The following is a 26286-nucleotide window of genomic DNA, read 5'->3' on the forward strand; positions in this document are numbered from 1 at the left end:
TCTTCCGTTCTCGCGCCGCAAATCACGCGACCCTACATCCTAGCCGCTCTCTCTCTCTCCCTGGTACCCCGATAAAGTCATTAACTTCCCGGGCTTGGTCTTTGAACCCTGCGTCGTCGTTCGCTGGATCATCGGACTCATCGATCAGTTTCTGGGGTGAACACGAGCGAACCGACACCGGAAAAGCGCCTCTCTCGCGACATGGGTCCAAGTCGTTCGTGTAGAACCACCACGCGACCCACCATAAATCCGACTAATCTACCCGACCAAGGTTCTACGGGGCCGAGGCGACCATTAGCTGACCTGTTTGCTCTTTCTGCTTCGTTTTCAGAATCCTGCGGTGACCCTTCGTCAGGTTTGTAGACCCCTCGACTAATAATCAGGCGGGACGTTGACCCTCCACTAATTTAGGGGATCGAAATGACTAAAGGGATCTGGATAATTCTTTGAAGTTAAAGTTCTGATCGCTAATTCTTCACACCGACGGCTCAATGATCCAACTCGAGGACCCCTGGGACCCGAAAAGAGAAGTTAGTCGCAAGTACGATCGCATTAAATCGTGCATCCGGAGACGATCTAGCTCGACAGAGTTGATGTGGAGCCCATTAGCTGGACTTTCGACTCTAGTCTAGCGGGTTTCTAGTCTCCGGCTAATTTCTTTGCAATGACCGAGCCAGAAATCAAGCGACAGCCGATATTACGAAGATCGAGGCAAAGTGGTCGACCAGTTAGCGATTCTGAGACACCAGCCTCTCGGGGAACAAAGGCACCGCTAGTTGTTGGAACAAGTTTTCTCAGAGCGGATATGGCGGCGAGCCCCTTGTGTTTTTTTCCCGCCCCCGGCTCATGAAAGATGCCGAAGTTGCTGAGAAGAAAGTTCCGCGTTTGCCCGGCGGAGGAAGGCTCGCGTAATTTTTAATTTAGACTCTGTTTTTCCCGCGCAAACTTTCGAAACTGATCGCCGCCGCGCAGATTTTACGACGGCAATATCCGCCCCTGCGGAAAACCGAGCGCCGTGAAACTTCCTCGCCGCGCGGTTGCCCTCGTTTAGTATATCCGCCAGATTTTTACTCGATCGACTCGCCCGAAGCTTCTCGTTTCGGATCTGGGTTAGGTCCGGGCAATGAAAAACCAGGCAAGGCAATTAATGTTAACGCAATGAAATGTTGTGATTGAACAAATCGCCAACTTATTTCACTGGAATTTTTTACCTGGTCGAGCTGCTCTTCCACTTCGGGAGAACGAGAGAGAGTTGAATATAATTCGCCGGTTTTAATGCAGAAAGTTCTGCCGGCTCCAGTGAAATGGAACACCCCGTATATCTGTCGAAAGTTTCTACAAAACGAAACTCTTCGCTTCCCCATTGAAACCGAGCTCGGCAGTACCGTCGTAACGAACGTTCCAAGACCAAGGAACCACTGAACAGCAAAATCTTTGTGCCGACATACCGGGTGTCCCGGAAGAACGTTCGGAAAAGCCCACAAAATTGTGATATTTCCAACGAGATCGAGCTCGGTAGAACGATTCCAAGACTAAAGGAGCTCCGAAGTAGAAATATCCCGGTGCACACCGGGTGTCCCCGAAGCACCGACCGAAAGGGTGGCACACAGGGCGGAGAAAAGGGTTGGGGCGTGAAACGTCTGGACAGTTTCCATCACCATGCGATCAAAGAGCCGTCCGGTAGTGGGAGGCGCCGTGGACAGAGACGGTCGTTTACCTGTCGGCGACGGAATAATGAAAATAGTCGGCGGGGCGCGATCGTGCGGTCGGAAACGAGCAATTGGTCACGGTCGTTAGTGAACCGTTAGCGTCACGGCGTGTGTCTCTCTGTACTCTCTCTCTCTCTCACTTACTCTACATGTTCGCCCTCTCTCTGATTCTCTCCGTTGCGCTAGCGAGTCGAGCGCAATTTGCGAATTAATTTCCCTGAACTCCTCTCGTCGGCAGACGCGCGCGCGCCAGCGAACGGATTCTATTTTGCCGGGCCGGATTATGAGCGTGCTGGCGGCGATTCCACGGCAGACCCGACAGCGACCCGACAGCGACCCGACTGACGGTAAGCAGCCGGGTAAAACCGCTCCTTAATAACCGGCTGCGCCGTCGCCATTCATTGTCTCTCGTGCGGCAGGATGCGCGACTAAGAACCGCAGGCCACGCTCGCACGCTCGCGAACTCTTCGCGAGGAATTTGCGAGCTCTTTGCGAGCCTGTTGCGCGGTCCACGCCTATGCCGAATCATCCTCGAACTCGTTTTCACCGCCTTCTCCCTCGCTTCTGATTGCGAGATCGATTGCTGGGAAATTCGAACCGGGGAACGCCGAGAGCGAGCCGTGTGTGTCTTCGAAATGCAATTCTACTACGAGATAATGAACATATTAACAGAGTCTTCCAGTCTGGAACCCTGAAGAGATCGAGCTCGCTAAGCAACCGGATAATTCGTTTAAGGATGTTCTGGAGGTACAATGGGAGACAAGAGTACAAGAAATTCGCAATCCATCAATATACTGGCAATGAAAGCTCTATTCACGAGTATATTTTGCATTTAACTTTTGCGAATACTGTACCCTCCGTAGCTATATTCAGTGGTCAGACCCACTTTTTCGATCGAAAATCTAGTAAGATTCTAGTTATTTGCTAGATATTTGCTATTTACTAGAATCTTTGGTTGTTTGTCCTTATTTGAGCAGATTTTGGGCTGGGTCAGGGCTCATTCTAAAGAGGATGGTTCATCACACACGGGTCTGGTCATAATATAAGTCAAAAAGTCTTTTGGAGACAGAAAAATGCATTGAAATCTGCTGGTTTTTTTTCCTAGATTTTTACTCCACTTTGGACACTCATATTATTAGATATAAACATAATCTCGTTAAAATCATGACCAGACCCGTGTGTGATGAACCTTCCTCTTTCGAATGAGCCCTCACCCAGCCCACAATTAGCTCAAATAAGGACAAACAACCGATTCGCGCAAACCCATGTTTCGAGCCATTTTTCTAGTAAGATTCTAGTAATTTTCTAGTTACAAATAGAGCCTACACTAACCCCTTAAGCGTTCGACGGCCTTTCAATTTCGATTTTAAGAGCTTGTTTGTTCCGATTCGCTGGTTGTTCGAGCACCTAGTTGTCTACACGACGAGACGAATGCGGACGAATGAACGGCCGAACGAACGATCGAGCGTGACCGATCGCTCGCGCCGGGACAAAGGCTCAGCTTCCGGTTCCGGCAGCCATTAAGCCCGTTATCGCGCTCAGCCGGCTTGATCCACTGTTTGTCCGTGATTCGGAGTCGTCCTATCTGCTGATCCCCGAAGAAAGCTTCCACCCGGATTCTCTTCCCGCCAAGCTCATCTATCAAAGATGGGGGTGTACATAATCACTCGAATCTTCCGAACACGTCCATGTTTCCTCTGTGCAGGAAAAATTTCCAAAAAATCCCCGAAGTGGTATCGAGAAAATGATTCGCTAGGATTAAATGTTATCGTGCGCGATCTTCGAGAGCCACCGTGCGATTAATTAGGCAGTTCACCGGCTTCGGGGGAACGATCGCAAGGGATTGACTCTATCACAGCGGATTCTCGAGTCCCGGTGTATCGATCCCGAGGAGCAGTTAGCGCGTCGTCGAGGCTCAGACTCCCCGGCATGCATAAATTATATTAAAAGCGTTGTGCCCTATCTGCGCGCGCGAGAGACCAGGGACGCCGCTCGCGGTCTGATTACGAAACTTTTCAAGTAAATTAATCGCCTCGGGACGTGTTTGTTGCCGTGTTTCGCGAACTGGGTCACGGAACCGGCGTGGACCCCTCTCGCTCGACTCTGCGACAAGATCGAAACCGGCGTCGACACGAACCAAACTGCCGAGAGTTGAATCGAGGTCGAACGATTCTTTCGAATCTTCGAGCCCTTAAAATTCTGGCTAGTTTTTCACATCTCGATTTCAACCGTAGCTTCAGGACTGCGTAGTGTAGTTTCGTTCGATTTTTCGAGGGACACGGCAGATTATGCGACCTAGCGGCTCGGAGCTCTCGGATCCGATTAAACCTAATTAGAACGAATGTTCCGAATAAATTGCGCGTCCCGTCGGGTTGCATCGAGTTCGAGGGGCGGGGTCGCGGGATTCACGGTTCAATTAGGAGTGGCGCGCGCAATTTAATCACGACCACCGGCCTTAAGGAACGCTTAACGTCTGCTAACAACGCACGGACTCTGTGTATCGTTGCTGGCGCTCGTCGGCGTAATTATGATCGCGACAATGCTTTTCCCGTGTTTCCCTCTCCCTTTCTCGCACAGCCTTTGTGCCGACCCGACCCGGTCTCGCTTTTCGTTGTCTCGTTAATTAAGGAAAAGCTGAAAAAACATCGGTTTCTCTATTTTTGAGGTCTGCCCGTCGACCGCCACCCAAATGAGTCGCTCGGTAATTGCGGCCGACAACCGCAAAACGAAAATCTACCCAAGGAACCTCCTAATTCTCCAGACTCTTTCAGTCTAGCAGCCATTCGACCCGTTCTCCATTCAACCGGGGGCTCTTGGACCCTCCGACCCTTTAGCGGTGATTCTGCAGTGGCAATTTTGACATTGGTCCAGCATGGATTCTGGGTAGCCTCCGATGAACTTCGTTGGACTCTTATCACTGGTAGACTCTACTTTACTCCCTTTCGAGATCTCTGATCCATTCTCATGGATCTGCTGACTTACACTCCAGTCTTTTCTTCACAGATCTATTAGATTCGATCGAACCCCGACCAAGTTCTCGCACTACCTCCTTTTACATCCCCCTGTTTACAGGATGTTTTTGTTGGGATCTATTAGACTCGATCGAACCCCGATCCTTTATACTCCTATTGGACTCCTCGATCTTTGAATACTGCGATCTATCGCGCTGACTGGCCTCGTCCGGACCGGGATCGATTATATCCCATTGTCCGGGACTCCGGGAATTGGGTTTCTCCCAGCGAGAGAGCGCGTATACGTCGAATCGATGCTTCCTCCGGGATTTACGATCGGTTTCGAGCGTCGAAACGTCCGGGAGAACTAGCAGTTAGGATTAATGGAAAGAATGGATCGTCGGACGGAACGGCACGGTCACGGAACGGGTACAGAAGAGAGGAAGAGGGAGAGAAGCTTGGAAGAGCAGAGTTCGGTCGGCCGAAGAAGGGCTTTTCCCTCGAACGAACCCAATTAGCGGCTCCTTTCGCCTGTCCCTTTTCAAGTTTCCGCCAGCTAATTTCACCCGTTGCGCCGCGCTGCGCCGCTGGCCCCCTTTTTTACGACGTATTTACCCGGAAAATAATGAGTAAGGGGTCTCGTTATTTCTTTCCGAGCTGCTCGTTTCTTCGACCGAGGGACAGAGAGAAACGGAACGGCGTGCTCTCGACCGGATCCGGACTCCGATAACTCACCAGGAACTCTCCGGATCGCCACGATGGACCTCTGCCTACATTCAATTAACCCTTTGACTGCGTACGAGCTCTCTCGGTGCGTGGAGCCACTCGTTTAGCCGTAAACAAATAATTCGGAGACCGTACGCAATTACTAAGTCCATCTGTCTCTCGCGTCTACGAACCCCATACTCTCTCTCTCTCTCCCAATCCCGTATTTTCTCTGTAGTATACAGGGTGAGTCAGCTAACGTTATCACCTCAAATACCTTTGTTGTTTTCAAAGATACATTATACATATATCTTGAGGACACAGTTGAATGGTAAAAAATATATTAGCAAACTTTTTAAACACCACGCTTGTATTAAAAAGCGCTAAAAAGGAGAAAATAATTTTTTTCCTGGTTCTCCATAAAATCCAGTTAAACGATTAATTTTTCTTCAAAATTTTAAGCAATTAGTTCAAAATTTCTACCGTTATAAAATTGGTGTCGGAATAGATAGAAAAATTTAATAAAATAAAATCATATCAATATAGTTTAGTGCACCACGCTGTTATTTTTATGGGTGGTTCCATTTTTGAAAAAATGAAGGTGACCTTCGTACAATCTGTGAAAAAAACTGACAAAAAATCAACAATTCTTTTGTCTTATGCTCCCCATTATACCATTCAACTTTGTCCTCAAGAAATCTACGTATCTTTGAAGACAACACAGATATTCGAGATGATAACGTAAGGTGACTGACCCTGTATAAGTCGTTTAATGAAAATGGTGTAACTCAATATTTATCGTAAGTCCATTCTTTTTACCATCACAGATGCAAAAAATTTTTATTTTGCATCAATTCTGTTGTGTGCATATGTCATCGTGATTTACTTAATTACGATCCATTCTGCGTTAAAATCGGCTGGTATATCGCGCCTATCATAGCGGTTGCTGCATTACTGATCGATTATCGCGTGCAGTTTCCGCGGAAGGGTTAAACACGGACTCTGCCTGATCCAGTCGGGCCGTTTCCATTCCAGGAGAGTCTCTTATGCAGATTCGCAGCGTAGTTCCAGCTCGACGAGTCGGATTAAGGTTCGCGCCCCTAGCCGAATCTAATCCAGCTCTTCTTCGAACTTGTTCGCCGCTTCGGGGCGAACCTAATCAGCCTAGAGGATCGAGAAGATCCAGAGAGAGAGAGAGAGAGCCGGATTAGCGGACGAAGAGAGACCGTTTCCAGGCCTGGAACAACGTTAACCCGCAACAGCAACGTGGCCTGGCGTGGCGCGTGATATTTCACGATCGCGCGACCGCGTTTCGCTATGTTTTGCTGTTTCGTACGCCCCACTCGTTCGCGCGATCGTGCCTAACGTGAAGGTGGGAGTGGGACCGTGAGAAACGGGCCCCGACAATCGCTGACCGAGCGAGAGGAGGCGAAAACACGACCGATACCCTGTGCACAAGGTTGACGCTGCTACGCGGGTCGACGACCTAGCCCGATCGCTTTCGATCCCGATCGATCGCGATCCGAGCGCAGTCCGAGACCGGAATCGTACAGGACGGTTCAACGAAGGTGTTCTAAATCTCTGGAACCATTCAAAACGTTGCGGTCGAAGCTGTCTCGGTCCGGAAAAATTTTTTTTATTATTATTTATTATTTATTATGCACGGACCGAGGTCCATTTACAATAGAGTAAAGACTTACAATAGAATAAAGACTTAACCTAAATTACTAGGAAAGGACATGCATAAAAGAAAAAAACAAAAAAAAACTATTGGTATAAAGGTACTGATATTATGAGTTAATCCTGCATAATTTTTTTTTTGAAAGTTTGTAACGACCCATTAAAATAGTCAATACTATTATATAGAGTGTTGGAATTCGCAATAATTCGATTTATAGGATTGGTTAATCCATACGTGGATTTGCATTTACGTGTTTGGAAACCTGCTCGAGATCTCAAAGCACGTTCAGGTGCGTAAAAATTGATTTGCATAAGGAGAGAGGTACAGTCTATATTGTTATTAATTAAATTAAGAATAAAGCTCTGGTCGGATACTCTTCTGCGAGCAGACAATGTTTCCAGGTTGACTATGGTTAATATTGTGGAGTAATCGTGATCAAAGATTGACATAGGATTATTAATCTTATGAGAACAACACCTGAGAAATTTATGCTGCACTCTCTCTCTAGCATGATTTCATAATTTAAGCTATTCGGGGACCATATAACTGAAGCATATTCCAACTGGGGACGGACAAGGGCAATATATAGCAATCTAATTGTGCGTATTGAGTGAAAATCAGTAGAAAAGCGTAGTATAAACCCGAGTGTCCTTGATGCGGAATTAACAAAGGTTATGAATATGTTTGGAAAAGTTCAAGGTTGAGGAGAAAAGAATACCTAAGTCCTTTACCTCACTTATTGAGGAGAGAATACAATCATTGAGACGGTAAGGATATGTGAATGGTACAGAGCGACGGGAAGACCGCATAACATGGCATTTTTCAATATTGAGTTCCATACCATTCTTGCAACACCACTCACTAAAACGATCTAGGTCTGCTTGTAATCTGGAAGCATCATTGTAGGACGAGATGCTGCAGAAGATTTTTAAATCGTCTGCGAATATTTAAATCGATCTTACAATATTGAAAAATAGTAGTGAAATCATTGATGAAAATTATAAATAGTAGCGGACCGAGGTGGGAGCCTTGAGGTACACCTGATAGAACATGTATCGGAGATGATAGGCAACTGCGTATACGCACAATTTGAAAACGGTTTGTGAGGTAACTTTCGAGCCATGACAATAGATGACAATAAATTCATAAATAACACTTCTGGAATCCAATTTAAATGAAATAAGAAATATATAGATGTGATATAATAAAATATGATATGGTTATATATAAATTTTTTATTAAAGCGACAATCCACAACGACTGCGGTGACCGGATAACAGGGAGTTTAGTTAATAATAAAATGGGTTAACCAGCAGAGCTATGGAATAGAACTGTATCACTTTATACAAAGTTCCGAAATAAAAGCGAGGGAACACGTTGGATCGTGAAGGGTTAACGTGTTCGAAATGGCGCCACAGTCTCGCCAAAGCGTCCGTTTTCGTAGGAATCCTGGCAGAGTCGGCGGCGGCTGTCGTCGATATTTGGCAAGAACAAGCCGGTAATTTGCAACGCGAGAAAAGCCCGGGGTGTGTCTTTCTCTCTCTAGCGAGGTGGCAGGAGCGGCGGGGTTCACGGATCCACGATTCACGGTTCACGGTTCACTGGCCCCGCCCCCTCGAGCGCTCCCGCCCCGCCCCGTGGCGTCCCCCTTTTCGCCCGTATTAAAATGCGCCAGCATGATTCTAATAGAAGGCATTACCGGCCCGGGGCTGGGATGCAAACACGTTGTAATGTATTCATATTGGCCCGGCGTGCTCCACGGACCTCAAAGCGAGGGCTCTTCCTCGGCTGTGATATTTGAATTTTAATGCGAGCCCTCTCCTCCGCAACCCCGTTATATCTCCGCCCACTCCTCTCTCTCCTGTCCCACCCCTTCTTCGCCTTCGTTGCCCTCCCGGTCGAGGAGGATACTCTCGTGAAACCATCGCATTTTCCGCCAACAATCGCCGGATTTCCCCGATCTCCCACGCAAAACCTCGTAAAAACCGAGTCCAAGAACTGGATCCCGAGGGAGGAGACGCTGATCCTGTCCGTCTACAACCCCAACACCAGGAACAGTTATCAGCAACCCTCGTTATCGACCCCAGCTCTGCCGAAGAATCGTTTTCTCGCGTCTCGTCGAGTCTGACTCTCCTTCGATCGCTCGCACAAGGTCTACAGGACCACTATCGGATCGCAGCCGCTGGGAACTCTTAATCAGAATCATCCATAAACTCTCTGCTACCTGACATTCCGTCGTTATTCATCGCATTTCATTTTATTCCACTTTTCTCCACCCGAAGCGGCGCCGTAATCTTCGTATTTCGGACCAGCTCGCTGCAGGGACTTTTTGCGGATTTTTTTTGTGGAAGATACGAGAGAGATTTTCAAATGCGATTTTCGGCGTTGAATTGGACAAGGTTCGACCTATATTTTAGAATTTTTTGGGGCTGCTGAAATTGCGGATAGATTTTCAGCACGACAAAGGACCTGTGCATTTCTGGTTTCATTTTTCCAGCTTTCTTTGGACCGTAGATTGGTCGTATAATGGAATCGCAGGAATTAGACACGAACGTGCTAGAAACGTACGAAATAATCGGCTGGATGGTGTCGGGTAATTGGAAAGGTTCGCGAAATAAAGGATTCCGCGTTTCCACGAGCGATCTCTTGCTCGAACGGCGCTCGGCTAATGGCACTCGGGAAAAAGATAAGCCCGGGGTCCTCTCGTCCTTTTCACTGCTCCTTCACATCTCGTCCCCGTTTTGTCTCCGCCTCTCTGTCTCTTTCTCGTATTTTTGTTCCTCCGGCTGCCTGGTATCGCGATTCCGTATTATCAAATGAGCACGCGGCAGGGTTAACGAGCGCCCCGCTGACGCGCGCGTTTCGTGCGTAATTAATATAATGAACGGCCCGCTTTAACGTTAAAGTAACGCGTTACGGGGAATAATGGACGAGCCGAGCCGAGGCGGGGCACTGTCAAAAATTCTAAAGGGCGTTCTAACCACCAAGCTTTCAACGAGAAAGAGAGAGTGAGCTGGACCCTCCTCCTTTGCTGCGCCTTCCATCTCGCATTTTTCATATGTTATTGCGAGAGAATCGCGTTATTAGACGCTAAAAAAAAATATTAGAACACAGGTAGAACCTCGCGTAATACAATCCTGAAAACCGCATTTGACAATCTCTTTCGTACCAAACTAGGAAAAAATTCCAGACGAGGTCTCTTCCAGATGAGAAAATATGAAGATTAGAAATTGAGAGACCCAACAAGGTAATCGAATATTATCTCGCTCTCGGAAATATCTCCTCGGGAAAACGCGACGTCTTAATCGTCTTATACGGAGAATCTCTGCCTCGCTTTCTGGATAACTCACCAGCAGGCACACCGGCTAATGGGGAATCGGTTTTTAGACGCAGCACCGAATGCGACGCACGGACGATATCCCGTTTCCGCGCGAAAACTCGAGACCGAAAGAAGACACGTCCGCCGCCTCGAGGAGGACAACTCGAGAACGCGAGAGGCGAGAGACCGACTCGAGTTTCCACGAGGCGTACCTACGCCGTTTCGCGTTCGCGGTTACAGGAAAATCGAATATAATATGTACCGCGGTAGGTAGAAACTGTCTGGAGTCCAAGACTCGGCACGGTCCAGTAAAATGTGGACGAGCGAAAGTAGATGAGAAAGAGATTTTCACATGCGATTTCAGCGCTAGGGTGAACTGTACTATTGCTGGCACTGCAGTAGTTATTGGCATTTTTTATTTGAACGGCAAATATTAAGAATTCATGGTATAGGAAATCATTTTATATATTGCTTCTTATTTATATTTCAAAGCAACGTTTTCATAGCAGAGTTCCACATATGACTGTTAACAACGCTGGTACATCCAGTAAGACCGACGGATGACCACAGTGCAGTGAAAATAGCGTTTTATTAAAATTTTCGTTCCGGGTAAGTAGGGTAAAACGCCCAAATATTAACCACTTTTTGTTGCTGTCATTTTTTGATTACTTCAGAATGCTCTTTTTCGACCAAAAAAGTACCAGTTGTAATAGGACACCCAGTGCCATATTCGGCACCCACACCAAAAATGTCAATATTGTTCGCGGACAAATTGTTTCGCGGACCACAGTTTAAGGATGTTCTGGAGGTAAAATGGGAGACAAAAGTACAAGAAATTCGTAATCCATCAATACATGGCAATGAAAGCCATTCATGCGTATATTTTGCATTAAACTTTCGCGAATACTGTATCCTCTGTAGCTACATTCAGTGGACAACACGATAAATTTGACGTTTTGTAACAGTTTATAACTTTTTTGCTCTGTAAATGTTTAGTGAATCCGAATAAATTTTGAACATAATTAATTACATAATTTTTACTAAATATTTTTTTAAAAAACTGGAGTTTCTAGTTGCGTTTTTTCAAGGTTTAAGTAGGGTTTCCAGTGGAATTTTATGAATTCTCCATAAGAAGACGTGTTAATATCTGCAAACTTTAAGTTGCTATAATCCTTAAACGGTGCAGTGAATCGAACCCAAACATTTGTGATTGCATTAATTTAGTAAGAATTATATCTTGTCAAATTTTCAAAAATTTTCTTGCGTTTTCATATATACCTCCAGAACATCCTTAAGAATCACTGCTCTAGTATTTTTTTAGCCTCGTCAAACTGCGGTTATATTCGTAGTACGACGGAAGTCTCGCGTATAAGGGGAGCCTTTCGGACGTTGTCGCGGGAAAACCGATTTCACCGGTGGATCACCAAGAGATTCTCATTTTTCCTAGGTTGGCGAGAAGGTTGACGGTTTTCTCTCGGCTTGGAGGGACGAACCTCGAGGTCGGAGGAAAGAGGAAGGATCTCCTAATAAGCGGTTACACGCTTGAGGAGAGGAACGCGATGAAAGAAGCCCGAACGAGAGCCTCGGGAGAGCCATATACGGCGCGCGGTGTAGGTCGTTGGCTTCGTCAAACCGTCCAGAACGTACGCGTTTACACGCTCAAACGGCCTCGGACACGCCGAGAACGATCCCGGCCGAAAGAATTCGGATCGTTAACGAACGATTACCGGCCGTGTCCTTCGCAAACCGCGGAGAAAGGAAAACGATTTATCCGGGGGAAACGAAGGGCACAGACAACTACAATCTCGCCCGATCGACACGGGCACTCTCTCGAACGAGGGACACAACTTGGCCAGCGTTGCGTTCGGTTATTTTTAGACGGGTGAATTCTCTGTAGTTCGCACAACTTATACAATTGTCAGTTACCGAAGTAAGAGACAAAAAGTTTAATGATGCAGGAACTGCGTTGAAATATATTATAGTCATTTGTAGTGGTACCTCAGAGGGGGTCAGTCGAGTGCAAAGCCGCTGGCGAGCCTAATTACGATCGGCATCGGATCCACAATAAAATTTCTTGGTTGAATGGCGCGGATCCGAGCGAGACGAGAGACGGCGCGGCGGGCTCGGCCAGATTTTAATTAAATTTCACCGGGGCGGGGGACGATAAATATTCAACGACGTAAGGAATTCCTTTCGGGGTCCCGAGCGGCCTGGAAACGCGCGCCTGGCCTCGATAGAACGCGCAATTTCCCACGCGGTTTCGAGACAACGCCTCAAAAGCGGTCGTCGTCGTCGTCGCCGGGACGAGAAGTCGCTTTCACGGCGTCCGACTCCGATATCCACAAGAGTCGGGAGAGTAGTGACCTAAGCGTTTCGGGTTGGCGCGATGGAATCGTCAGCGATATTTCGGAACGGCCGTGTTCGGGATCGAAGCTCACGTTCCTTTCCCCGAAAATTATTTCCCGAAATCGCGAGGCCAATGGCGCGCGCGAGAGAGAGAGAGAGAACAGAAGCCGCTGCGGCGATTTATACGCGGCCATAAACCGTCGCGCGGCTCCCGGGTTCTTTTATTTCGAAAAACCGGCTCCCCCAGCACACTGTTTCGAAGCCGGGCCCGAGATTGCCTCGAGGTGTCCCCTGTAATCGGCACCGGGACACCGAGGAAACCAGGAATCGGATAAGAATCCGCGAGACCGTTCCCGAACGCCTCCGCAAGAATAAATCTGCGGAACGCTAGGCTGACCGCGGCGCCAGTTTATTTCCCGGATTACGGCTATCCGTCTCGGCTTCCTAACAACCAGGAATTCCCGCCGATACCGCAGAAAAAATCCCGGTCACGCCTAGATCGACAATAGATCCGATACAATATGCAACGACTAAAGGGGAATGATCAATCTTCGAATCCGCGGTGGGCTTGGTAGCAAACAAATCTCCCTGGTGTTCTCATATCAGTTAGCGTTATTTTCCTAGTTGTACCATCATTTATTCCTACAGTGAATAGTGAATATTCTAAGCCGAACTATTATCTCTTATCTAGTTATCATATCCACTACTATCATCTCTTTTCTAAGCCATACTATGAACTCTTATCTTGCGACAATGAGTAAATTGTTTAGTATTTGCGAGTAGGAAAACGGAGAAGCCAAATGTAGAAACTTCCTTGTTCCTCGAATAGTTCCGGGAAGTTGAAAACCACGTATGTATTCATATTTTATATCATATGGACTCTCTCGGGCTTGTACAATGTTTTCCACATTACTGTGGCGCATCAACAATTTCTTGGAACAGCTTGTTGTTTACGAGCGGAACTTACCGAGCCAATTTACGTGATCATAATTGGCTTACGTCTGATTGGTAGTTTTTAACAGGGCCGGCCCGATGCTCGCCCACTTACATGGTTAACTAAGTTTTCAGCTAGTCATCTAATTAGCCGGGCATCGGGACGGGTTGCGCAACAAAACGGTAGATGAGCGCACGTAGCCTCCCGCTCTTTCAATAGGTGTTGTTCGTGCGATTGTTTAATGCGCCCACCTCCGAGCTCTCTTGTTCCTTATCTTGCCCATTCGAACCAGATGAAACGGTGTTTCAAATAATTCTCACGATCACCATCCGAAAACCGAGTTACGGGCGGAGGCGCGAGCGCGCGCAAGAGTTCGATTGAAATAAAATATGTATAGAAGACACTCGATCGCTAAATGGTAAGTACTTGGCAGTCGACGATCGCGTAAACAACAACGGTATCGACGATCGAGTTTGTTCCCGGCGAATTGTGATTGACAATTATTGAAAGTACACTCGCGATCGAATCGACATCGGTTCCTGCCGCCGGTTTGATCGCGATTATTAATGTGTGATCGGATTACACGCGCGTTTGCTGTGCCGTGTTCGTCTCTCGGTTGTGTCTCGAGGACTCCGAACGTTTTTTCCATCGGCGGTTATTAGGCAATTAGGCGGACGTTGCGGGAACGGGCCGACCGTGAATAGATAATTACACGCACACAGAGGCGGTTCATTAAATTGGATTACCGCACGACGTATACGCTTTCAGAGAGACGGGACGTGCGCGGACTCCGTTCTTATCTTGCTTGCTTGATCGCTGTTGCCTTCTGCCAACCATTCTTCATAGTGATATCGACAGATTTCCTTAGTATAATCGATAAAGACAATCGCCCTTTGTGTCCTGGTACGGTTTAATCCCAAACTCCTCATCACATTCGGATCAATTTTTCCTAGAACATAGCCCAATAATTTTGTTGAGCAGAGTAAAGTCTCCGAAACGAGTCCTCTGAAAAATTCTCTCGAAACCGTATGGAACGACGGATGGACCTCTTAAACATTCCTCGGTCTCGATTGGATGCCGAAGGTCGATTAAACCCTGTCGTCCTTGCCGAAGTGGATCGTGATTCGAAGCAGCGGCCGGTTGCGACCAGGAAACTCGGATGTTTTTCCCGACTGGCTTGAAAATTCGATTTCCCGGCGACGATTACTTTCTCTCCCCTCTCTCTCTCTCTTTCTGTTTCTCTCTGTCCGGGGAGGTTGACCAGGCTCCAGACAGTCGTCGACGGGGGAGTCTGGTTATCGGCGGACCGTAAAATAAATTCTCCCGGTGGCTGACGCGCGACAGATAACCGAGGGCGCGTCGCACTCGCGGTTTCGCCGACCAGTCTACGAGAAAAATGGTTCTTCCTATCCGTCGCCGATACTCTCCCCCCATCACCATTTCTCTCTTTCTATTCTTCTTTTCTTTGTGCTTCTGTCTCTCTTTCTCTCTCACTTCCCGCGGATATCGTCGAGATATCGCATAGCAACGAAAGCTGATAGCTCCTCCCCGGTCGAGAATCGATAGGCGACGAGGTAATGCAATGCGTTCGGTATCGCGGGCCTCTTGCAGCCTGACTGATTAGGCCACCGGGGAATCTTCTTCGAGGAACGTGTGCCTAATCGCCAGGAAGGACCGCGACGAGCAAAATGCTGTTCAATAGTCAGCGTTCTGCATGGACAGTGATCGCATACCGACATTATTTTTTTATGACTGCGTCTACGACTTGCTGGAGAGAAGTATACTTTTCAGCAGGATAATGCCGCAGTACACACAGCAAAAGTAGTAAAAGAGTACTTTTCTCGAGAAAAAATTCGCGTTTTAGATTCGCCAGCAAGATCACCCGACCTGAACATTATTGAAAATTGTTGGGGAAATCTTGCCCGAGCTGTATATAGAAATGGCAGACAATTTGGAGATATTGCCGAATTAAAAAAATGTATTCAAGATGAGTGGGAGCAATTAGAGCAAAAAACCATTAAAAAACTCTATGAATCTTTGCCAAAGGGAATGATGGCTGTTATTAAATGTAAAGGAGGGGCCACAAAATATTAAGCATTAATTATCATTCGTTGATGTACTGTTATACATAATTTTCAGTTAAATGTGCTATCATTTTGTCACACCATATTTCCTTGAAAATTCTTTTTTTTTTAAATAAAATTGTATACGCTGGCGAAATTCAATTCAATTTCATTTGTGTCTGTTTATATCGATATTTTGCAAGAATGCGTAAAAATAAAACCTTGGTTGTAATGTTAAATAAATAAATATTACGTTAATTTTAAAATGTGCTATCTTTTTGTCCCGGAGTGTATTCATCGTGCATTATTTTGCGGAAAATACAGAGTCGGACAAAGAAAGAGAAGGGGCAGAGAGCCGTGGAACGAGGTCAGAAAAATGGCCCCGCCAAAGACGACCACGATCTCGATCTCGATCTCGATCCCCGGACGAGATCCTTTCTCTCTCGTCTGGCGACCAGTCCCTCCGGTTCTCTTTCTCTTCGACACAGACGAGGAATCCGGTTTCTAAACCGCGCGCGCGAGATACAAAGCCACGTGGTGCCTTCTCGCCAGTTCCAAAACAAATGGCATCAGCAGCTACGGTCACGAAACGAAGGATACTCCAGACAAACTTACCTCCTCTTTTCCTCTGGAACTTTCCGCTGGCCGTCGACGACTGGACCGAACTATTGCGCAACTCTCTCTCTCTCTCTCCTCTCGACAAGTTCGAGTCCCTCGGACCCTGTTTCATGCCATGGGACACCTCGGAACCAGGGGACAGGTGTTTGCGAGACCGAGACCACAATGGATCCGAGAGTAACCGTACTCTTTTGTCGAATGCAGCGAGAGAAATTCGACGGGGGCCGGAGCCGGGAAGAAGGGATCTAGACGAAGTTTCAGGATGTGTACAGAGCACGCAGGGGAATTGTAGAGCCCACAGAAAGACTGTAGAGGTCATGGAGAAATTCTGGAGTCCTCTGAAGAATTCTAGAATCCAAAGAAGAATTCTAGAGTCCACAGAAAAATTCTAGAGTCCGCAGGAAAATTCTAGAGTCCACAGAAAAATTCTAGAGTCCACAGAAAAATTCTAGAGTCCACAGAAAAATTCTAGAGTCCACAGAAAAATTCAAGAATCCACAGAAAAATTCTAGAGTCCGCAGGAAAATTCTAGAGTCCACAGAAAAATTCTAGAGTCCACAGAAGAATTCTAGAGTCCACAGAAGAATTCTAGAGTCCACAGAAAAATTCTGGAGTCCACAGAAAAATTCTAGAGTCCACAGAAAAATTCTAGAGTCTACAGAAGAATTCTAGAGTCCACAGAAAAATTCTAGAGTCCGCAGGAAAATTCTAGAGTCCACAGAAAAATTCTAGAGTCCACAGAAGAATTCTAGAGTCCACAGAAAAATTCTAGAGTCCACATCAAAATTCTAGTCTATAGAAAAACAGTAGGGTCGACAGAAAGAATTGTAGGGCCTCTGCAACAATTCGAAGGTCTTCCAAAAAATTTTAGCACCTATAGACAAATTCTAGAATCCACAGAAAGAATTGCGGGACCATAGAAAAATTTTAGAATTGCCCAAAGAAATATGGCAGTGCCTGCAGAGAAGTCGTGAAGTCCAGGAACCCATTTAGCAAACCCGAACAGATGCCCGAAAAACCGAAACGGCCCGGCGCGGCGTGTGGGAGGGAAATCATCAACAAAAGAGCCTGGGACAAAAGGACTTCTTGGACCGTTACCTGCCGAAGAGTCGGGTTCGTCTCGGCACATTCCTGTTCGAACGGAAACCGAATTTTTTCATCTAAACTCTAAACGGATCAGCGATTCCGCGCGCGGCGATGGCAGGCAGTGTTTAATAGCCAGCTTCCGGGCTTGGTCTCTTTCGTGACACGTTCCACGACGCAGTTTTGTAAACAAGGTAATTAAGGGGGGGGGGATACCGTGGCACGCGATGGTCGTCTTAATTACACGCGGTAACGGTTCGGCGATCTAGCTCCGTTGCGTTGGTCGGAAAGAAAAACGGACGAGAAGGAAGAAAGAAAGAAAGAAAGGGGAAAAAATGAACGGACGAGAGGAATACGGTGCGCGCCGCCCCTTTGATCTCGTCGCGCTAATAACTTGTCAGAAAAGTTAATTAATACCGAGTCCAAGAGGGGCGAGAGCGAGCGAGCAAGCAAAGATGATTGACTTCGTTACGCGTTTCCTCTGTTGGACCGGAGATGAACTTCCTGGCCCTTTTGTCACCGATTCGACGACCCAACTTCTTTAGAACCGGTTTCCGCCCGGCCATTCTTATCAACGCTTGCTATACTAGCTAGCTGGGGGTTGACCAACGCTGACTACATCCTGCACACCAGTCTATTAGATCCAAGTTGAATTCAGCACCCTTCTATCTTTCTTCAATTAAAATTCTATTGTATCCCGCTGCCCCGAAAAATAGTGGAGCCTTTAGAAAAATTCTAGAGCCCACCGAAAAATAATACGATCCACTCTATCCCCTTTCATAATTTTCTTTCTTGGAAGAAGTTATTCAGGACAAAGAAATCCAATTATTTCAGTAGCTGAGATAATTATATGGCAACTATGGCTAATTAATCACAGATCCATATGCAAATACTAATTCCTACTCTATTATGCTCGGAATTAAGTAGAAAGCTGGTTAAAATTCATTGAATTGTTACCGACGTCCACAATTAGAGAAACGAGTATAAAAGCATAAAATCCACGGTCTAACTATCAGGACCGAGTCTGCTGGATTCAGACGATCCCCGGCTTCTCGATTATTCACGGTTATTTGTATTCGCGTTGGAAGTACCTACACCGTGGAACGTTGATTGTCTTAACGAAAACTAGGATCCGCGATCTAGCATTAGTACTACTCTCGAAACGCGATAGGAATTCCGAATCGCGTAAACGGGCAACCGTTGCAATCAACGTTCCAAGTTCCAAGGCGATGCGAGCTGAGCAGGGCATCGAGTGGCTGTCGACGCTGGGTTTAAAATGCGGCGCTAGCCGACCTAGACTTCGAAAACAAGGCATTTGTAATATTTAATTATTATGCTTTGATAAAGAGATTTTAAGAAAAAATTGGTAAGCTTGGAAGATTGATTTGCTTACGTGGAATTCGTTTATCTAACTTGTGAAAAATGATTATGAACAGGTAGAAATAAAAAGAATTTTGCTCGGCTAGATTCGCTCGTTAAACCACCGTGCACTGCCAACGAGCCTGACAAAGGACCTCCCGTCGGGTCGGCGCAGATACTAAGAAACGTACCGGGGAGCATCTGTTCCTGGCTCTCTTGGCCGAGCCTACCTCGGAAAGAAAACAAACAAACAACCAGTGAACGAGGACAGATTGAGAACCCACGCTGCCTCAAAATGCAGTTCTGGCTTGGCAAAAATAAAAACACATCGAACACGTATTTACACCGAATAATCTCCCGGCTACTGTCAGTCTATTATCAATTTGTATATAAATAAACCGTCAGCCTGGTGCATCCACGGCCACACGAAATACGTCTGCACGGTCTTTTAACATTACACGTACGACTTATCTACTATATTTTCAATTCACGATTATCAATTATCGAAAAAATAAAATGGCCAAAAACTTATTTTGATAAAGTGACGTGTTGGAAAGTTTTCCAGTCGCGTTATACGGGGTCCACTGTATTCCCAAGCCAGAAGCAAACAATGCGAAGGTATTGCCGAGGATCAATTTTCGGAGAACAAAGCAAATTTTTCTCAGGCGAAATCGCAGGGTACAGTGTACGGGTCACGACGCGTTTTCCACGAGGGGCGTCCCCACTGAAATTTGAAATTCAAGGTTCACTGTACTCACCGAGAGGGACTCAGGCGTGGTTGTGGTCCTGGTGCAGCTTCTCCAGGCGTGTCATCCTCGGCTGGTGTCGTCGAGTATCCTATCAGGGTTGAACACACACAAACAGGTCGTCGGTGGTGTCGAGTAGTCACTGTATGCAGAAGGGAGAGCACACGTCCGATTAGAGTCTGTCGCGGGTTGCACGCGGCGAGAGAGACGCGGCCGGAACCTAACCTTGCAAACAAACCGGTACGGTGTCGAAGTCCGGCAGCAGCAAGGAGCGCTGCCTCGAGAAGCGGACAGGGGAGCACTGGCGCACCACTGCACGGAAACGACCCTGAGAACGACGAGTACAATCCTGTCGAGGACGACGCACGATCCTGAGAACCGTCGACAGGTTAACTGCACTCGGACACCGAACCCGGGGACGCTTCGAATCCTTCTTCGAAGCAGACGAAGATAAAGGACACCGTAGACACACGAGCCTTCGCGACACAATATCCGCAATCCGCGGAAGGACTGTCGTACCGGCCGCGTTCACCCGCGCATCGCCTAGCGCCGAAGTGGGGGAACACCGTGGAACAGAGAGAGGATCACAAGGAAACGCATGCGCAAGACTGAGACGCGAGGTAGGCGCCGCTGCCGGGAACCTGTGGTGGGGGAAACGAGAGGGATGGTTCGCGCAGGGCCGTGACTACGCGCGACGCTCTCGGCCCCCCTCAAGGGCGCATCTGAACAAATTATGAACAGGATGAGGACATTAAAATACCAGCAAACGATGTAATTAATCATATCATAGACAGTAGGTGGCAAAAATCCGATCAGAAACACAAAAGTGAAGGATTATATAAGGGGACAAGATACTTTGATACCTCTGACAACAATATTGGCAAAAGAAAACCATGGTTCGAAGCCATAAAAAACATAGGAAGACGCTCCGTAAACATGCTAAGTAGAATTAGATCTAACCACTAGAATTTAGCAGCATCACTTTATAGAAAAAATTATATCAATCACACACAATGCGAATGCGGTCACGAAATGGAGGATATAGATCACATCATTTGGAATTGTCCAATTTACGAAAGGAAAAGAGGAAAACTATTAAGACTTTTCGCTAGAAAAGATATAGATCTAGAAGAGGAAGTATCCAAAATATTGGGTAAAAAAGATGTTACCATCCTGAGGTCAATAGCAGCCTTCTTGTTACAAATTGATAAATCTATTTAAACATATCACAACCAAATAAAAGGTGCAATTAGAAGGTGCTCTTCGAGATACAAAGTACAAATTAAATTTAAGACGAAAGGATTAAATATTAAGTACCAAGTTTTAGATTCTAAGTCTATTTATACATAAGACTGATCTACCCCAATATCACTTAACCTATGGAAAAAAAAGAGGAAAAAAAAAATATATACGATAAGGTTGATACTCTATTGCTGATAAGTGCAATAACAATATGCAAAATAGAAATAGTCACTGACTGACTAGTGGATAAGAGAAATAGGGAGCAAGAGACATTTTGTTGAAAAGTACAAAACAGAAAATAGAATAGTAATACGAAAGACGGGTTTGCTTTGGGCAAATAGAACTCCGGTTCTCCAACGCCATCTCTGCGCAATGTGGGGTAAAGAATAAACTAAACTAAACTAAACAAAGGGCGCATCTCTACACATTTTTATAATTGTTCGATTTAACCAGTTAACTGTTTTCGACGTGTATTCACGTCAATCCAAATCTCTATTGCGATGCAATAGTAATAACCTTTTCAAGAATGAATTGTTAATTTTTTATCAAATAAAAATGTCTTCCTCGTTTTTCGTAAAATTTATAATACGACCACTTGCCCTGCGTTCGACGCGTATACTCGTCGTTGATTAATTTTAATCCCACACTTGTTAACCCTGCTGTCCTCCTCACTTACACTGCATTTTCGTATCCCTTTGCGTCACAGTGACCCGATGGGAAAGTGTGACACTTTGTAAACATTCTCCGCTATATTTGATTATCGGGTATCCATGTATCTGTATAATGATGAACCACAATATTCAAAAGTATATGCAGTATTTATGATAACGTAAACTTCATCTCGGGTCGTATAGACCCGAGGAAGACGGCAGGGTTAAATAATTAAACCTCTCGATCCTTCGATTGTAAACGTTTTTACGGTACCCACATAAACCGTAAAGGTTCTTTTAAAAAAATTCATATACATAAATACATAATTCCTCCGAACATTCTAAACTATAATAAAATAATTGAAGTACTCTGCAAAAAAGTAGACTAAGCAAAAAGCGTAAACGATCGGTAAACCGGTGAAAGCGGACTAAGAAATCGATTTTATTAGATTGTAAATTGTCAGTTTTGCAACCTTGTACCGCGTGCACTAATTGTAAGTAATACGAGAAAGTGCGGACAACAGTTTCTTGTACAATTGCTAACGCTGAACAATTTTCGAAATCGTTCGACCTGTTAAAACTCGCGGAAACCTATTCGATCATTTTCATTGTTTAAACTTTGTCTAGCGCGATTGGAAGCGTCCCTAATAATCGTATAGCGTTATTGTTCTTTTTGAAATGATTTAACTACGAAAATCACCGGTATGTACCTACCATATCTTCTATTTCCATGTGTTTCCAGAGCTGTCTCCAGCTATCTCTTGACGTAGATTTCCAAGATGGCAATAACCGGAAGTGACTACGTCAATAGCTGTCAATATTCATTCGGATTACACCGTCAATTGAGCTGTACAGTTACTGACGGAAGGATCCGAGTACCGGAAGCAGGTAACAGATCCAGATCGATTATCTGTTCTCATTTGAAAATAACAGTGTAGCAACACAGATTTTGAACGTATAACAAACACTGAACAGATATGTACTGGAAAAAATGATAACATTGTTACGTCTTTTTGCTAGAAAGTACAAATAAATGAAAAATATAAATGGAACACACACAGAGAAATCTGTGAAATGGCGTCGGGGATATAAAGTGCATACACAAAATTCTACAAGCAAATTCCCTGATTTCTTTGTCAGATAAACAAGCGTGAAAGTGCGGCAGACATTCTCGAACTGTTTTCACCGACTGTACGCGTGTTCGGCGACAATCGCTTCGCACCTATCCTATGTCCATCAAAATCGATTCTGCTTTCACTGTCATTTGTCTAATATGACAGGAGAATAATGTCGTTAGCGACTATTACCAAGAGAGGAAATGTTCTCGGGAAACTACGCGTTTGTCGTTTGAGGTTATCTATTGACTACTGTGGTCCTGCGGTTTATAGATTAAATTTGTCCGACGTGCCGTAATAGTCTCCCGCGTGATTGATTGAAGGGTTTCGCGGTGGCACCGAGATCGGACTAATGATTAATTCATTTATGAGATAATATTCGGACAGACGACGACGACGCTTCTTCTTCGGAATACGTTAGCGTCTGTTGTTGTTCACGGTCAGGTTATGGTTCTGGAAAGGGAACGGCGCGGCAGAAAGTGGAGGGGGAACGACCACCGAGTCGAACGGACCGGTCGAGTCTGCGCAGTTCGAATCTAACAACAAGCAAACCGTAGTAAATACGAACTCTTCGCGCGTTTATTTTACAGTGAAACAACGCCACGTTATTATGCACATAATAAATGATTTGTTAGTTGAGTAAGTATCTGAAACAATCATAAAGCTCAGACATTATATGTAGACGTTAAAGAGACCATTTTGGGGCAGTCGGAAACGTTGCAGTGCCCGCAGAAAAATCGTATAGGCTAGAAAATCGAAATCTGTAGAAATCGAACGAAATCTGAAGGCCATGCGAAACGAAACAAATGTGCAACGAAACGAAGGTGTTGGAATAACCAGTTTCTCCACGTACACAGGTTTCAATTATTTACGGATTGTCTGTGAATTCCCCTACTCGCGTCGTTTGTTTACATTAAGACCGTAATTGAGTCGAGTGCCAAACGTTGCGTGTTGGACCGTTGAAGGACGTTGCGTCGAGCGGAACGCGCGCGCGCGCGCGGGCGAAGTTGTCGATGCAGTTTGTAAGTTTCAATTTGGCCATTTTTTAATTAGTCGTTCATTTCAATGAACTGTTTCCCTTGTATTGTTTTATGCATATTTATTCTATCGAATTTTTCAACATTGTTTTTTTCTGTACATGGCGGAAATTGCATTTACATACATGGTTCGAGTCGGAATATTATTTTCTAGAAACAACGAGGGTCTATACAAATCTAGAAAATTGTTAACAAAATATATCGTCTCTTATTTGCAAAATCGATTAATTCCAGAGAGTAAAAACTACGGAATGTTTATGGAACAATGTTTTTTTACTCTGTGGTATCAAGCCTAATCAATAGACTGCGGATTCTCATGCGAAATGAAAATGAGCATCGATCAGGCTCTCCGCCGGTGAACCATGAACAGCTCGATACGTATTAATCATTTTGGCCTGTGAACGGCTGAAATATCAGCTGCCACCGTCCAGCGTCTACTCGCCAATTATTTCTAAATTAACTTACTATCACATGTGTTCTAGAACAGCCGTGCGAGTATTTTAATAGAACCGCGTATAAATAACGAAGGAACTCGATATGCAAATGAACAGGGCAACGGGGGGCGATGAGGGCGAGAGAGGAGCAGGGGGGAGGATGGAGATGCAGTCTCTATAAATATTTTTCGCCCCCGAAAAAAACGGCGGTGTTTCAACCCGTTGAAAAATAAAACATTCGTCCGAATGAATATTAAACGTCCGAACCGGACGGAACCGGGGAAAAAATATTTCCCCGTAAAATAAATAGCCCGTTTACAACGGAAGTCACGCGGGCAAATAAAATTCTCGACACAGTAAACACGGGCGTCGAGCGGCGGCGGCGGCTTTTATTTTCTGCGCCCTGATTGCTCTTTTTTTCGGTATTTTTACTGTTATTTTTGCGTGTGTGTTTTCAGCGACTCAATTATGAGACGTCGAAGGGAAAGTGGATCGAGCGAGCGGGTTCGAGAACGCATCGCGAGATTTTCCGTGTAATTGGCGTCGACGGTGCTCGATGGCGGGTCGTTCGACACGCTTTCTAAGCGATCTGAGGCAAATCGCGAAGTTTCCTCCAATTTCGAATCGCCTGGCGCTCTACAGAACTCTGGCACACGAGGATTGCATTTTATACCTCTTCAAACACCATAATAACAACGCGGGCTTCGATCGGGCGTGACGGACTGCACGGAAAGGCTACAGTAAATTCGTGAGCGATCCTGGATGCAACATGTGGCTCAAGATCAACGTTTATCGCTCTATGATGAATTCGGAACAAATGCGAAGCTGGTCTACTGGAGCGCGAATATCCATGCATTTTTATAAATGTTATCATCTCCGGTCCACCAACGTACCTCATCGAAATTTGCCATTGTAATGAGACCGATAACGAAAGTGTGCATCAAGCGCACCGGTTGATAGTAATTTATTTGCATACAAAAATTCGCGGTCCGGTTGTCAATGTAACATAAATCTACGAGTGGAGCGTGCAGTTTCGCTGTGAAAACATCGCCGAATGTTTAAGCGCGAGTTGTCCACCTTAACATTTCATAGAAATACTTTGCGCATAGTTCGAAGAGGGGAAGGGAAGGAAGGGATTGTCGCAGCTTGAATTTATCCGACGGGAAAGAAAAGTAATATTTCCGTGTGATTTACATGCCGAGAGCCAGTCAGCTCGTTAATAATTCAATTTTCAATCTGGTCCTAATGCTCGCTCGATTCCCTCTCCCTCCCTATCTCTCTGTTTCCGCCGTTTCTTATTCCTATCCATTCCCGGTAACCGGAAAGGCGAATACAATTGTAGCCGGCCTCGGGAACACCATTTTTCGAAACAATAATATCCCGGCGCAGCTATGTGCCCGCGCAAACACCGGGGTATCGCCTTTAAAAATTCCGCCGTTTAATCCGCTCTTGGATCGCTGTGTTTTTCGAAACCAATGCCGCGTGCAAAAATTTCGTACACGTTGCTTTACAAGCCAGCGAACTCGCAGTTTCAGCGCAGAACACCACCGAGCAAGAAAGGCTCTGGGAGGATGAAGGCATTAGATGTAACAATATCCTGTTAATAGCCTCGCAGAGATGGATATTAGTTTGGAGCCTCGGGTTTTTATCCCGAAAGCGGGGAAACATGGAAAATCTCGCTAATTTACCGAGCTACAAAAATAATTTTTCTCTTCACTTTCTTGCACTATGTGAACATTCGCCAGCTTACTCTTTTAAATATTTCACGGCGTGTGTATCGGCGCAATCGAGCCCCGCGCGTCATTCTCTTTCATTTATTTATGGCTAAACAGGACCGTTCCCGGCCGAGATTTTCAGCTCGTGATGAAAAACGGTGTATCGGACTATCTCGCCGGATCGATTTCCTGCCGTGAAATTAATTCTGCTGTATCTCTCTCTCTCTCTCTCTCCCTCGCACACACACGCTCTGTATCCTTCTCTCTCGCGGTAATTGTTAACGAAAACGCAGCGTTCCAATTGTTCGATCGGCGCGCGTAAATTACTCTTTGTACCGTCTCCTTTTTCTTGCTTTCGCCGCGGGTGATCGCGCACGGCTCCGACTACCGGAGAAAGAGAGCGGAACTGTGTGTGAATGGACAAGTGAATGGACTGTGCTTTATGTCGTCGCGATTCGACAGATCGGTAAAAACGTAACAATTATTCTGTACAGCGTGCGAGTCCGACACCGCTTGTCTCGGACTCTGTATATTACAGGCGAAGATGGGACACCCTGCATAGCGGGACGAAGATCGTCG

At 45.8% G+C, this 26286-nt stretch overlaps 1 protein-coding gene across 2 annotated transcripts in view; it reads right to left on the reverse strand.

The window, feature by feature from the left end:
* The window catches only part of Alpha-man-iib (alpha-Mannosidase class II b), a 135046-nt gene extending 114991 nt beyond the window's left edge, over nt 1-20055 (reverse strand). The window contains exons 1-2 of one of the 2 annotated variants that reach the window (XM_076443925.1): nt 19740-20055; nt 19527-19656 (exon numbers count right to left, since the gene is read on the reverse strand). The gene's annotated coding sequence lies outside the window, so the exon portion shown is untranslated. Of the gene's footprint in view, nt 1-19526 lie in introns of both variants that reach the window. The other variant, XM_076443924.1, reaches the window with a different exon arrangement.
* Nucleotides 20056-26286: the final 6231 nt, after the last annotated feature.

Source organism: Lasioglossum baleicum, chromosome 20 (genome assembly GCF_051020765.1).
Source record: "Lasioglossum baleicum chromosome 20, iyLasBale1, whole genome shotgun sequence".
Classification (NCBI taxonomy): Eukaryota; Metazoa; Arthropoda; class Insecta; order Hymenoptera; family Halictidae; genus Lasioglossum; species Lasioglossum baleicum.